The 14,713-nt window shown below is 38.7% G+C and overlaps 1 protein-coding gene across 1 annotated transcript in view; it reads right to left on the bottom strand.

Moving 5' to 3' along the window:
- Positions 1 to 7,728, bottom strand: part of LOC134213711 (protein sickie-like) — a 128,397-nt gene extending 120,669 nt beyond the window's left edge. Inside the window, exon 1 of the mRNA XM_062693006.1 lies at positions 6,824 to 7,728. The gene's annotated coding sequence lies outside the window, so the exon portion shown is untranslated. The remainder of the gene's footprint in view (positions 1 to 6,823) is intronic.
- Positions 7,729 to 14,713: the final 6,985 nt, after the last annotated feature.

The raw sequence follows: 14,713 nt of genomic DNA, 5'->3' as shown, positions 1-14,713 counted from the left end.
TAGTTGTAAAAAAGGCATTACACTGTTTCGTATTTTCTAGGTATGTGCGTGTCATTATAGAAGGAATCAAACTCCCATGTGCTTTATTCCAGACGCATGCGAATTAAGATGGAATAAGTCATTATTTACGCTTTGATGATGCCAATCGAAGAACAGCTCAACTTGACTAAACAATTGGTTCGGGCATTTGACACATTCGGGCACATGATCCATATCCATTCGAGCAAATAGTCTTTTCGGGTGTTTGGTCTTTTTGGGTATCTGGTCTATTCGGGCGAATGGAACTCGGGTGTTTGTCATTCGAGCGCTTCTCATTCGGGCGTTTGTGAGAGAACCCTGTAAAGAATCCATTCGGGACTCTAAATCCGTTTGGAATTCTAAAAAGAACTTGTTCGTGATTCTGAACAGAATTCCGGTCGAGATTCGGAACAGAACCTATTCGAAATTCGTTGAAAATTTTGAATAGAGTCCGTTTAAGATTCTGTTAGCTCAATCAGTACAGAGCAGTGCAATGCGCACCGCTCAGTAGACGTGGTAGGCCAGAAAGCCGCCTCAAGTTTCGTTCTTGTTTTGATCTCATCAGAACGACATAGTGCAGCCCAACCGAAGGTGGAGCATATAGCTACGACACTCTTCCTGCACAGTCGTTTACTTGAGCGAATGAGTACTACAGTTAAGTACTAAGCTCTGTTAGACATTACGTCTACTGAGCGGTGCGCATTGCACTGCTCTGTACTGATGAGTCAAAGACGAAACGTATTCGGACACAGTCCTTGAGTAAATTGGTTATGTGCACCTAGCACATTTGGTTTCAACCATTTCCTGTTTTCTATATAATGCTTATCAATGGGTTACATGTAATGTATTCTCGGAAAACATTCGCGGGCCGCAGGAAAAGGCTTAAAGGGCCGCTCTTTGGGGATAACTGAGCTAAGTACTTCGGATGTTCTACGAACAGAATTTATGCGTGGCATGTGAAGTGTCATTTCCTGTTGTCATGAGATCTAGTTAGTCTACGAACGCCATAAAATCAGGGCCTACTGATCAATAATGGATGCAGTTATTGAAAAAATCTCGGGTACTTATTCAAAAGGACGTATGTGATTTTGTAAACAAAGATTCAAACGTCGATTTGACCAATCTGATGGCACTCCCACGCAAACCAACACCACCAACAGGTAGCCGAAGGCTTCCCCTTCCTGTCTGTGGTGATGACTTGCATGGGAGTGTTATCAAATTGGACAAATCGATGTTTGAATCTTTGTTTACAAAATCACATACGTCCTTTTGAATAAGTACCCGAGAAATAACAATTTATGCAACTCCATCTTTGCATGTTTATATTCCAAGTAGTCCTTGATGTTGTCTTGGGCTCCAGGTAGTCTATAATGTCATATATAAGTTGCTGCACCAAATTTGTCTAAATTGTGCTAAATACCTGGGATGTCGACTAATGGAGGTATAACTGTACTAAGTTTTTTTTTTTTAACACGGGTGGTTTTAGTCTATTAAGACGTTTAGCATTAATGAAACTATGAGTTAACCCCATGAAGAAAATCACAATAAGTCAAAGAAAATTCAGGAGGTATTTGAAAAGCTGTGAAAAATCAGGTTAACAGGGATACTAAAGAATACAGGTCGGACTTGATTATCCGGAGACTCGATTAACCGGGGTTCGATTATCCGGAAATTTAGACTCGATTATCCGGAGTATTTTTTTTTTCTTCAAATTTTATTTAATTCAAAATTTTTATTTTCAATAAGGTAATATACACTATGATTATTTTAACAATGTGACGTATCTAGGTTGTGGGAGGGGGTTGAAAAGGGGGTCGTTTTGTATATTGAAATTTGACTATAGGCTTGTATATCAACTTCATGAATTCAAATGATTATATTACTGTTATATTCATACAAAATAGGATTATATGAAGAAATATGAACGTAGCTTGTATGGGAGGGACTAAAATAGGGGTGTACATATTTATTTTATTTTGATGAATCAATTATTTTCTTCAGAACATATCCACAAACTTCTCGCTTCAAGATTTTTTTCGTGGAAGAATCACCACCATAGAACGATGTTTTTCGATGCATAACATTGGTTGCATAATTCGCTCTCAATTTACAATTAACAACGATGAACATAAGGCTTTTTTTTATCATAACAAGACATGACAACAAATTGCTCGTCACCTGATACAAATGCGAGAAAAGGGGCAGAAAATATTTCCCCCACCGACGTTTTGATAAAACGCTTCGTTCTAGTACAATTGCCATTGAGGATCATGTGCAAAACAAGTCAAAATGCTTCATCAGCACCAATAATGTCCTTTCAATTGGAGTTTTTCTAAAGAAATTTATCTTGCAGAATATCACCCTTTAAGGAATAATCCATTAATTACGCAAAAATCGTTAATTTCCACGAGAATTTCCATAACAGACGGAAACACGTTACCAAGAAGAGATTGCAAGGACCTGTAAATGGTTATTTGATGTGCGGATAATTGCCTATTTGATTCAAAAGACCCTTTTTTGTCGCCCTCGGACAAAAAGTGTATCGAATGGCCATTTGTTCGCTCCAAAAACAAACATATTTTAGATGAATCGGAGATTCATGGTATTATGAACCGATCATCTATGGTCGGCGAGTTGGGGCCCATTTTTGGCACTTATCCTCATCCAATTTGCTTGCGACTGGTTGCATTTAAAGGGAAATCTTATTAAGGTCCCCTCTAACACACGTGACCGAAAATTTGCGACGCGATTCTAACGCTTGGCGAATGCAATTCTGTCGCCGTTGGAGTGGAAGAGTAACTGGAACATTGCCTACAGCGACCCAACGATACAATCGCGGCGACTAGTTTCGCCGTTGAGGCGATGAAATCACTCAGGTCTGGGGGAGCCTTTATATTGTTTCCTATTGAAAAATGGATAAATCGGACAATTGACTCAAAAGTTTCATAGCTTGTTGTTGAATATTGACTAGATCATACTTTGGGTTCAGAAATAATGGCCAAAATACTATTTTTTGTACAAAAAGTTCGTAAATGGTCTAGTTTTTTTTTGGCACCTATTCTCAACCACCAAGTTCGATTCGAATGGGAATCCTGTCTCATCATTTCATATTGAAAATTGGCTGGATCGTACTGTAGACTCAAAAGTTATGGCAAAAATACTATTTTCTATTATATACACCCAACCGGCGGATGTTAGATTTTCTAACAATTCTGTATAAGAATCTACCAAAACATGTATAAGAACTGGGCATATGCGAAAATGTTAGATTCTTATACAAGTATTGTTTAAGAATCTAACAATTTTGAAAGCTTTTCTAACAATATTTGTATGATAGCTTACATTTTTTGTATAAGGATCTAACAATTTCGCATATTCCCAGTTCTTATACAGGTTTTGGTAGATTCTTATACAGAATTGTTAGAAAATCTATCAACCGCCGGTTGGGTGTACGAGAAAGTCGCCGATACCGTTAGGCGGATTAATCAGGGTTTTTCCAAAATAATTTCTGACTACACCACTGCAAATACAAAAAAAAACATATTTTTTCCGTCATTTAATTGCAGATTCGATTTTTTTCTGGTGATTCGATTATCCGGAGGGAAAAAAATCGATACTCCGGATAATCGAGTCCGACCTGTACCAACCGTGTAAAAAAAATATTGGGTGTATGCACTTTGTGATACAAGGAATTTAGTGCGTCCATAGTACATGCTTATGGTCATCAAGAAAACCGTGGAGTAAGGCCTGAAGGTCTACACTTGTAACTAAAGATAAATACGAACCATTTTTAAACAGGCCGATAGATCTCTGGATACGAGTGTAGGTAGACCTTAAAGCCCTGAGCGCAATTGAAAGGAACGGCGACGGTAACGGCTGAATTTGACAGTTAGCCAAAAGCTTTCTATCATATCCTGCCGTTACCGTCGCAATTTCGAGTTTCGTTCTATTGTATTCGAGACTTGAGGCCTTACTCTAAGGTTTTATTGACCATGAATATATGGCATGAACGCATTCTAATCTATGTATCACAAAAGACAAATCTAAACCCCAGCAGGTTGTCGAAGTACATTAAAGAATGGCGAAGAACTGCGTTAATAACTCAGCATGAATCTGCAGAGCTAATAAATACGCAGGAAATGCTTTCAGTTAAGCTGGTAGATGTGAGATTCTAAATAAATTGAGTTCTTGGATAACCTAGAGTACTAAAAAACGGCTGAAATATGTAATAGCATATTCATAAGAATAAACACTCACACATTTAGACGACTGTGATACCGAAAATATTTTGGACGGCCTTAATACCATCTTCTTTTTCTTCTTATTGGCGTTACATCCCCACACTGGGACAGAGCCGCCTCGCAGCTTAGTGTTCATTAAGCACTTCCACAGTTATTAACTGCGAGGTTTCTAAGCCAGGTTACCATTTTTGCATTCGTATATCATGAGGCTAACACGATGATACTTTTATGCCCAGGGTAGTCGAGACAATTTCCAATCCGAAAATTGCCTAGACCGGCACCGGGAATCGAACCCAGCCACCCTCAGTATGGTCTTGCTTTGTAACCGCGCGTCTTACTGCACGGCTAAGGAGGGCCTTAATACCAAAATAAATCTTAATATAGATTTTTTCTCATATACCCAAACAAAAATCATAACATCATTGCGCGCTGAAAAAAAAATTACTTGGTCACTTTATGCAGCTTTAGTGAGTCTGTTCGAAATAAAGGAGAAAATAAGAACAATATTCAAAGCAAGCAAAAAAAAAATGATTTGCAGGGTTCAATACATAAATAGTTTATACGCTCATATTGCATATGTGCTTATTTGCTCATGTTTACGCGAAGTTTCTACCATTTAAGATCGGAATGGTATTCATCATCAGTGTTGTAAAATGTTATTTCATCAATTGTCCGGAAGTTCCGATAGAGATAAGCAAAGACACAAAAATGTCGGTACATAAGATCGAAAATCAATTTTCAGCATGGCTTGCTGTCTAGTCACGCGTTATGAAGTTTAGCTGTGAAAGGTCCCTTTCATTTGACTCATATGCTATCTTTATTCTTTGTAACATCTTCGGTATTATATTAATTGGTTTGCCTGAGTATTTGGAACTAAATTAGATATTACTATATCTATTAAAAAAATCACCCTTAAAACTATGTGAGTTCTTAGTAGATATCTGGCGTTTGAGTATTTTGGCGTCGTAATTTTTTTTTATAAATTGTGTCACCAATATAGTAAACAAAGCTATGAAAAGTAGTTTGATTCGATTCTTATTCTTGTAATTTTAATCAACAGTCAACAGTCATGAAAGGCTTTTGAGTTTCTCAAATATTTATTATTGGAATCTATTGAATTATAAGATTAATGTGTAATAATGAATGTTTCTTAGAGAAATATTTTTTTAAATCTTCGTACTATCTGCAATATTTGTTCTGTACAAATATTGCAGATAGTAGAAAGATTTAAAAAAATATATCTCTAAGAAATTCCAGAAATTTTGTAAATGCCAGCTATAAAATTTTTCCAGGTTCTTATACAAAATTACAAGAAAATGGGGCTACCGCTGATTGAACGCAGAAAAAATATAACAGTTGTTAAAATTTACTGGAACCTCAAACCTTCATGGAGCTATAAATATGGATGGTAACACGCCTTCTTATGAGGCCCCCTCTGAAATGATGGGTGAGATTTTCATATACATATTCTAAATCCTCGTCCAAAAATACGTATTATGACCAACTTTGCATTCATTTTAGAACGCTTCCATTTCGAATAACTGCGATTTAAATTGAAATAAATGGTTCTAGCTCGTTTTAGGTAATTTTTCCATGATATGTCTTCTTTTGAAAACTCAATTTGATCGTATGTATGTATTTTCTATTAGACAAATTATTTAAGCTCTTTGAGTGGAATGTCTTCAACTGTCCTAGACGAGTTAAGTACTTTCCATCTAATTCCACTACGTTTTGTTATGTTTACAGATACGTATTTCGACCTCAACTGTGAGTAAGAGACACTGAAGACGCCCTCACAGTTGAGGCCGAAATACATATCTGTGAAGATAACAAAACGTAGTGGAATTAAATGGAAAGTACCAAACACGTCTTAGACAGCAGTTTCTGTTATCATTTCTAATTTCTTCCGATATTATCCTATTGATTAATTATTCTAAAAATATCAAAATATGATTATTTCGAGCTTGGTTTGAGTTTTATCAAAATGCACAGTACGTGGCAATTGTTTATGTTTGTCAAACAACCATTCATCATCGTCACAATTCCCTCGTAATAAAATATTAACCATCATTCAACCCCGTGTCAAAACCTACGTCAATTTCACCGGACGGAACAGTATTTGTCCGAGAACAATCGCCACCAGTTCAGATGATCCCCATCTGCGTCAAACAACCGACAGACGCAAAAGCTATTGTTCATTAAAATTATGATCGTTGTTAGATGTCTGCCAAGTTGTGAAAAATTATTGGTTTTTTGGCAAACTGACAATCAAATAACAGTCCGTTACCGCCCCACGTTTCCACGCTCGTTGAACCAAAGAAGTGTGACGGCGACAACGACGACGATCGGAACATAAAAATAACAATTTCTTCCACTTGGTAGCCCTCATTCCGAGGTCTCTCGATTCGGACACCCTCTACTTCGATCAAGGAGAACCCCTTTGAAACGAAACAACAAAAAACTGGAAGAAAAGAGCTGTCCGGTTCGAACCCAACCGGATGAGCGGTATCATAACAACATTTCAGACTTTAGTGTCAATCTCTCGATTCTCCTCTTTGACTTACCTTCTTTTCGGCGAGTCTAAACCGGGTTCTTCAGTTTATTTCTGAGCTCCTCTAATTAGAATTTCAATCCATTAATTAAAAGTAGCCACTTGACTTCGGCTTCGGGTCGGCCTCTTCCTCTATTTCAAGTCACTTTACTCAGAACATGAATAACACTCTAATGGAACTCAATTTATCTCTCTTCAAACTCACTTTTATTCACTGTTGCTTCTTATCTTCGAACCCCGAATAATCCGTGACTTTTGTTTAATCCATTATTTCCTCAGCCAGCTAACGAAGCAACTATATTCTTCCTCTTCTTTTTTTAAATCGCTCGGACACAAAACTCAATCAATTTTTATATTCTTCGACTTGTACTGCGCGCTTCGATTGATCGCTCGCTCTATCTTCCACTCTTCCACTAATCACCATCAATATTTCCTGCCGATTATTCCATGTTCGATGCCATCGACTGGCCAAATCGAGCGACTATAAGGCGATCGTAATCCCAGCAGAGTCATCATCGCCCATTCGTGAGTCCGGAAATACGACGTCTGGCGAAAAATTGAACCATCATTAGAAGAAATGTCGGTTTCCCTCACCACGGATCGTCTCTCCAATTATGCCATCTCCGTGAAAGGACACTGTCTTCACTGTCGAACGCACCACAATTATCTTCTGAAGATCGTTCGCGAATTCTCCACCAATTGAGTGGAGAAATTTCCTCTCGACCAGGTAAAATCCGTCAAGCTATCAGTGATCAAACAACGGAGTCACAAAACTAAACCGGAGGGACGCCACGCAAAGCCACCAACGCCGTCGATCTCCCAAACACTTACAACAAGTAAGAAACCGTTTCACAGACGACCGATGATAGACCAACAACGGAACGCGCGCGCGGGAAGACTCGAACCGAACGCGTCGCTATCTATGCTTGAACTAAGCTCGCCTGGGCCTGGTGCCTGTTGTTGGTGCGACATCGACATCGACAGTCCAAGCAACGAACGAACGAAGGGCGCAATTCATTCCGGTGCACACCATCAATAATGGTGGAAGGTGGAACGCACACTGCGGTGCAACGGTGAATTAGGGTCCGAAGGTGGTAGTGAATGAATTTTTATGCTGGAGAGCTTTTTACGCGAGGCGAATGGATGGATGAATCAATGTTGTTGTTGATGCCGGTATAGGTACTATGTTGGAGAAACACATGATGGTCATAGCACACACGACGAAATATCATGGTAATGTAGTTGTTTGGAATACAACTCACGCAATCAAAGCTTAAAAGTTCATTTGTTAAATTGCTCCGCTAGAACATAAATTCATTTCAATCATTGATTTATTTGTTTGTTGGAAGATAGAAACAAACATGCTAGAGATGTACACTCCATCAAGTAATATTCCACTGATTTTTTGGTTAATTATTCATATGATTCTTATCATCCTTTTTGTACTTCTTGTCCATTCTGTTCTTATTGTTCTTCTTATCCAAGCTGTTCTTATTTTTGTTATTGTTGTTATCGTTATTATTGTTGTTATCGTTCTTATTGTTATTATTGTTCTTATTGTTTTTATTGTTCTTATTGTTTTTATTGTTCTTATTGTTCTTATTGTTCTTATTGTTCTTATTGTTCTTATTGTTCTTATTGTTCTTATTGTTCTTATTGTTCTTATTGTTCTTATTGTTCTTATTGTTCTTATTGTTCTTATTGTTCTTATTGTTCTTATTGTTCTTATTGTTCTCATTGTTCTTATTGTTCTCATTGTTCTTATTGTTCTTATTGTTCTTATTGTTCTTATTGTTCTTATTGTTCTTATTGTTCTTATTGTTCTTATTGTTCTTATTGTTCTTATTGTTCTTATTGTTCTTATTGTTCTTATTGTTCTTATTGTTCTTATTGTTCTTATTGTTCTTATTGTTCTTATTGTTCTTATTGTTCTTATTGTTCTTATTGTTCTTATTGTTCTTATTGTTCTTATTGTTCTTATTGTTCTTATTGTTCTTATTGTTCTTATTGTTCTTATTGTTCTTATTGTTCTTATTGTTCTTATTGTTCTTATTGTTCTTATTGTTCTTATTGTTCTTATTGTTCTTATTGTTCTTATTGTTCTTATTGTTCTTATTGTTCTTATAGTTATATGCCAATGGTTGTTTACTGTGAAACAAAAAGAATAGATCAAAAGACATCATGGGGTTGCATAAATTATTTCTGAACGAAGCTACAACCGTACAAAAAACCTAAGAAAATATTGTTACCATGCAAGTGGCTTCTGTATTTCAAAAGACTGCCCTTCCAAGTGTTTGCACTCGTGCGGAAAAGTAAGAATCCATTCTGGTGAGAAGAAATTCTCGAGAGATCCCCATATTGCGCGCTGAACATGCATTTTCCAGAGATGGGTGAGCTACGGTTGGGGCACTTCATACACAATCTTCAATCTGTTCGTCTTTTTTTTTTTGCAGACATGTGTGTCGTACCGAATAACCGCATTCGATTCAAGTGTGCCTGCTGGCAGTTATGGTGATTGTGGAGTTGTCGTCGTAAGATTTCTATCTCAGTTCTTGTTCGGTTTTATTCCCCTCCACGCTCTTGACCCGGAGTAGAGGATGTCTTGTTTGTTTATGAAATTTCTTCTTTTCTATTTGTTTGGGGAGTTTTCTTCAATCGCTTCGTGTCCAAGTGTTGCTGCTTTCCTTCGTTCTTGTCGAACTCGCTTAGCGTGGTCTTCATCACAGCCGTGAATTATGGATGCAGCATAAACGCCTGCAGCATAATAAAATCGTGTCTTTTCTACTGGGTGTTGATGGATGAGGCGGGAAGGTCGGGATCTGAACAGAGTGGATAACAAACGAAAACAAAAGGCTTACAATATGCTAATAGAGGATCGAGTGGTTTCGTATTTCAGCTCAAGTATGATGATTACACGTGTTTAAAAATGCGACAGACTGAGAAACGCCGCTTGAATACGATGGTTTAATTAACTCAAACTGCACTTGAGAATCACAGTGATTAAAATCCAATCCAAGTGAAAGCAACCAATCGTTTGATAATCATCTGCCACGTAAACAACGATTCACGAATCGAACGGTAAAAAAACGGAATGAAATTAATGGCCTGTATTGTCTTCATTTTGACCATTTCTGCTGGCTCGGAAATCAAGCCTACACGGACTTCGTCGATGGTTATGTTGCGTTTAGCCATCCGCTGCCACGATTGAAATCCGGTGGTCAATTAGCACCCTCCCAAAGCATTACATCTATCGTCCATCGTCGGTAACGGAATCGTAGATCTGCTTATCTCATTCATGCCGAAGGCGACGCGACAGCGATTAAAAATTTCAGACCCGTTGGGCATGAACTTTCGCCGCATTAAGTCACTTAACGATTGATCAGCATTTCGGTCAGCTAATTGAGTCGATCCGAAACAAAACAGTGAACAGCATCGTTGTGTGGCGATCTTGACTCTCGAGTAGTGGCGATGCGTGAAAGAAATGACGCGCCCCAAACCAAGGTCGATAAGCACGTGACGAGTGCCACTCAGATTTTGGGCTCAGCCAACGGCGAGTCACTCGACGCAACGAGTGAGCGTAGTGGTGTGGCGAAGTAGGTAATTCCTATTAGGTGGGTAATCCTTTACCGTTAATGAAATGCATTTGTTCGAGGAAAGGAAATATGAATAATCCACTCGCAGTATTGAGGTATTATGCTTTAGACAATATTGCAACTTTCCTGTTACACTTTGTTTAGGATGGCCGATTTGTGACTTTGTTGTATAATCACCTTAAAATGTGCCATCCAATGGTTGGGTGACACCTAATAATACTCCAAACAAATGAGGGCAGTTTTTAGCCTCGTTCATTATTAATTTATTTAGTTTACATCTAAACAGATAATACTGAATCAACAATTTGACGCCACAATACAAGGTTCGAGGCCGCATCTCTCCATCTTCGAATGCGCCCCACGCTCGTCAAGTCGTTCTGTACCTTGTCAGCTCAACTCGCTCGCTGCGCTTGATGCCTTCTTGTACCTGCCGGGTTTGAAGCGAACATCATCTTTGCAGGATTGCTGTCCGGTATTCTTGCAGCATGCCCTGCCCATCGGCCCCTTCCGGCTTTAGCTACGTTCTGGATATCCTGGATACTTCGTCGCCACACACCGTCTTCTTGCACACCGCCAAAGATGGTTCTAAGCGCCCATCTCTCAAATACTCCGAGTGCTTGTAAGTCCTCCACATGACACATTTGGTGCGAGTGTGAATCTTTTTTGACTGCTGTTTCTTCTGGAGCCCGTAGTAGGCCCGACTACCACAGATGAAGCACCTTCGTTTTTCACGACTAACATTATTACATATCAGCTGTTAGCAAGGATCCAAGGTAGATGAATAATGGGTAAAAGCGCCACCCTAAGAGTAAAAAATCATACCTCATAATTAACATAAAATTTTACGTTGAACGACCCCACATTCAAAAGAACATTTGTTTAGCTATTACTAAAAAATAATGGAATTATTTATTTGGTTACATTTCAATGTTTTTTATTCAATGTTCATAACGTCCAAAAACCACTTGCCAATTTTCGGACGGGGTAAGACGGACCACCCGCAGGGTAAAAGCGACCACCTGCGGGGTAAAAGCGACCACCTACGGAGTAAGACGGTTCTTTGAAGTTTGCAAAGAATTTTCAGCTGGTTTTAAGGTTCCCCCAAACACAAGAAGACGCGATTCTATCACTTCGCGACAGCGATTCTGTCGCAATTGGTATGGAAGCGTGAATGGAACATTGCCTGCAGCGACCCAACAATAGAATCGCTGCGACTAGCTGTCGCCGTCGCGACGATAAAATCGCTTAGGTCTGGGGGAGCCTTTAAGGCGAAATGAGATAGACGAAAAGAAAAGACAAGATAATGTACGAAAATAATTTAGACATATAACATTTTTCAAGGACCATCCATAAATTATTTAATTATTCGTATACAATTTGTAATATTGTAACACACCGAGGTAAAATAATATAAAGTAGCTAAAAGTGCAAAATGTCGATAATAAAATAATATATTGTTTTATATTCTTAGGAAATGATCATAAACTACATCACGCTAGGGGCAATCCATATACCACGTGGACATAATTTTAATAGTTTCAAACCCTCCGCATAGAATCAAACATCAATTTTTCCAGTAATCGTTTCTCGATTATACATTTTACGATTGAATTATATATGGTATAGTAGTAGATTATACACCAATTGTACCAACCCTTTCAAGAAAAAAACGAGGTTATTTGAAGAAGTGTTGCGTCAAATAAAAATAAATTGAGTATCAATATTAAAACCAAAACAGAGGATGCATGAGAGATAATATGTGATGTAATTGATCAACGTTCTCTGAATAAATTATTTTAATATGTGAGCTTCAGATCACTCCATATTTATATTGTTTTTTCGGTTTAACTTAAGGACAGAATTAAAAGAAGATCAAATGCATTTTTATTTATTTGTAGTTGTATTTTCCTCAGACTACATTACCAGAGAAAGAACAAATTACCTTTTTGAAGGATTGTTTATGTTGCTTGCATAACAGTAGTTTGATGATAAAAACAATAATGTTTATAATTCATAACACTCGTTTACTGCTTTTAAGCAGAGCTGACAAACCCAAGTTAAATCCAATTGCGATGGAAAAGCATGAACGCAAAAAAAAACATAAATGATCAATTCAATATTTAAAATGAACTCATAAAGATTCGAAGCCTCTGAAATTATCTACGAACACTCATAACACTTGTTTCCAGCTGTTTTCAAGCAGGCACTGTGGAACCACTTTCCACAGTTGAAACAAGATGACCAGTCAGTTCCATCATTTGAATCCGAGAAAACATTACCACACTTATCGCATAGTGTGTCTTCCTTGGTAAGCAAAGCCATCGATTTCTTGGACCTCGGTTTCCTTGCCTTTTTTATTCCTTTGATTTCTTTCGACGCTTTGGCTTTCTTCAGTGTTTCAGTGTATTCGTCCGATGTTATTACCGTTGTTTTCTCCGGCGCACGCTTTCTTTTTGTAGTACGAGAGCCTTGCATTTTGGGCAGTGACAGTATGCATGAGGGAGGCACCGTGAACGAACCGTTCAGTGAACTGGAGCTATCGAGCTGGGGTTTGACCAGATCACAGTCGGTATTGTTCAAGATTCCGCTCGACGTCGATGGTTGTGGATCGTGTAGAACCACTTCTGCTTCGGAGATACCATCTGGGTTACGATTCAGAGGTGTCTGAGGATCTGCCACGTCTTCTACAGCAGCCGCTTGATCCGTCACTTCCGATGGTTCAAATGCTTCGTTGCCATAAACATCTGGATCGAGTGGAACAATGCCCGTTTTACGGAATCCACTTTTAGCTGTTTCTGAAGTTGCAGCCTTTGTGAATGCTTGGCCCATAATGTCCGCAATGTCGTATTGCCCAACCGTACGACCTGGATTGTTCCGCATGAATTTTTCAACCACGTCAGCATGAAAGGTTTTGAACGGTGCCATGAAGGATACGTCCAATGGCTGAAGCTTATTACTGCAGTGTGGAGGCAAAATAAGAACATCCACATGGTTTGCCCGAGCCTTTTCAGAAAATGCCAAGTTTTTGTGTGAGACGCGTGCCCATCGAGAATAAGTAAAACCGGCGAGTTTGCTGACGGGCGAGCATGCTTCAAAAAATGATCGAAAAAGATATTGAACTGATCAATTGTCATGTAGCCTCATCAACGCTTCTTGCATCCGTACTCGTGGATAAATCAGGAAGGGTGGGATGTAGTGACCAGTTGCTGACATACACATAGTCGCTGTGATTGTTTCTCCTCTTTTAGCAGAGGTTATAGCACCGACCTGTTTTCTTGCCCTTGAGGGCGGCGATTTTTTTTTCTTCGGTGGAATGAAATAATTATAATAAACAGTTTGACTGTAACAAGAAACATTACTTACTGTGTGCACGGTTTCGTGCACATTACTCCGTTTCGTCAGTGTTGTAAATTCTCGTCGGATCGAATTGTTTCTTCTGCATGATGGAAGCCAGAAGACCGAAGTACTTATTGACAGCTGGCTTATTAAAGGCTCGCGCAATTTTAGCAATTTTAGGATTGCGCTCCAAAAATCCCACGAGCCAGTCCTTACCAGCCATTCGCTTGCCCTTATTGAATGTATGAGGCAAATTATTTTTCTATGCCAATTCAAATGCCAATTCTTGAACATCGCGCATGGTAAGTCCATAGAACCGGTTCTCCAGGTCAAGCAAATGTTGAACAAGTTCTTCTTCTTGGACTGGGTTAAAAACAGGAATTTTGGATCCGATCTTAACCGTTTGTGTAGGATGGCGTGTCTTCATATGCTGGCGAAGGGTTGTCCTAGGAATCAGGTATGCGGTGGAAGCAGCTCTAATCGACATACCGCCAAGGATTGCTGCTTTTGCGTTGTTCAGCTGCTCCACTGTCCACTGCATCCGTGATGTCTTTCTCGTGTATTTTCGTGGCATCTCTGCAAAAACAGCAAGCACTACTTAACATTCACCCAGAAAGAACTATCACGAATAAATCACTACATGCCGGGCCGTTTTACCCCACCAAAAATGGCCCGTTTTACCCCCAGCGCACAATTTATACTTTTTTACTTTTAACTCTAATTTTACAGCAGTTTACATACCTTATTCGATACACAAAGCAGTAGAATGGACAAATGAAGATCACTGATTGAAAGAATCACTTAAGTATCGTGTTTTTCGATGGAGAAAACCTTAAATTCGTTGCCACTAAAATTAGATCGCGCAGCGTCGTTACCATCAACTAGTTTGTTTTGTTTATTGCTTTGACATTTCATGCATTCATGTGTTGCAAAGTGGTTTAAAATGGTTAAAATTAGCTTTTAATTTCTCCTGT

Source organism: Armigeres subalbatus, chromosome 2 (genome assembly GCF_024139115.2).
Source record: "Armigeres subalbatus isolate Guangzhou_Male chromosome 2, GZ_Asu_2, whole genome shotgun sequence".
Classification (NCBI taxonomy): domain Eukaryota; kingdom Metazoa; phylum Arthropoda; class Insecta; order Diptera; family Culicidae; genus Armigeres; species Armigeres subalbatus.
Note: the sequence above shows the minus strand (reverse complement) of the source record. Positions and strands in the feature narration are given on the sequence as shown.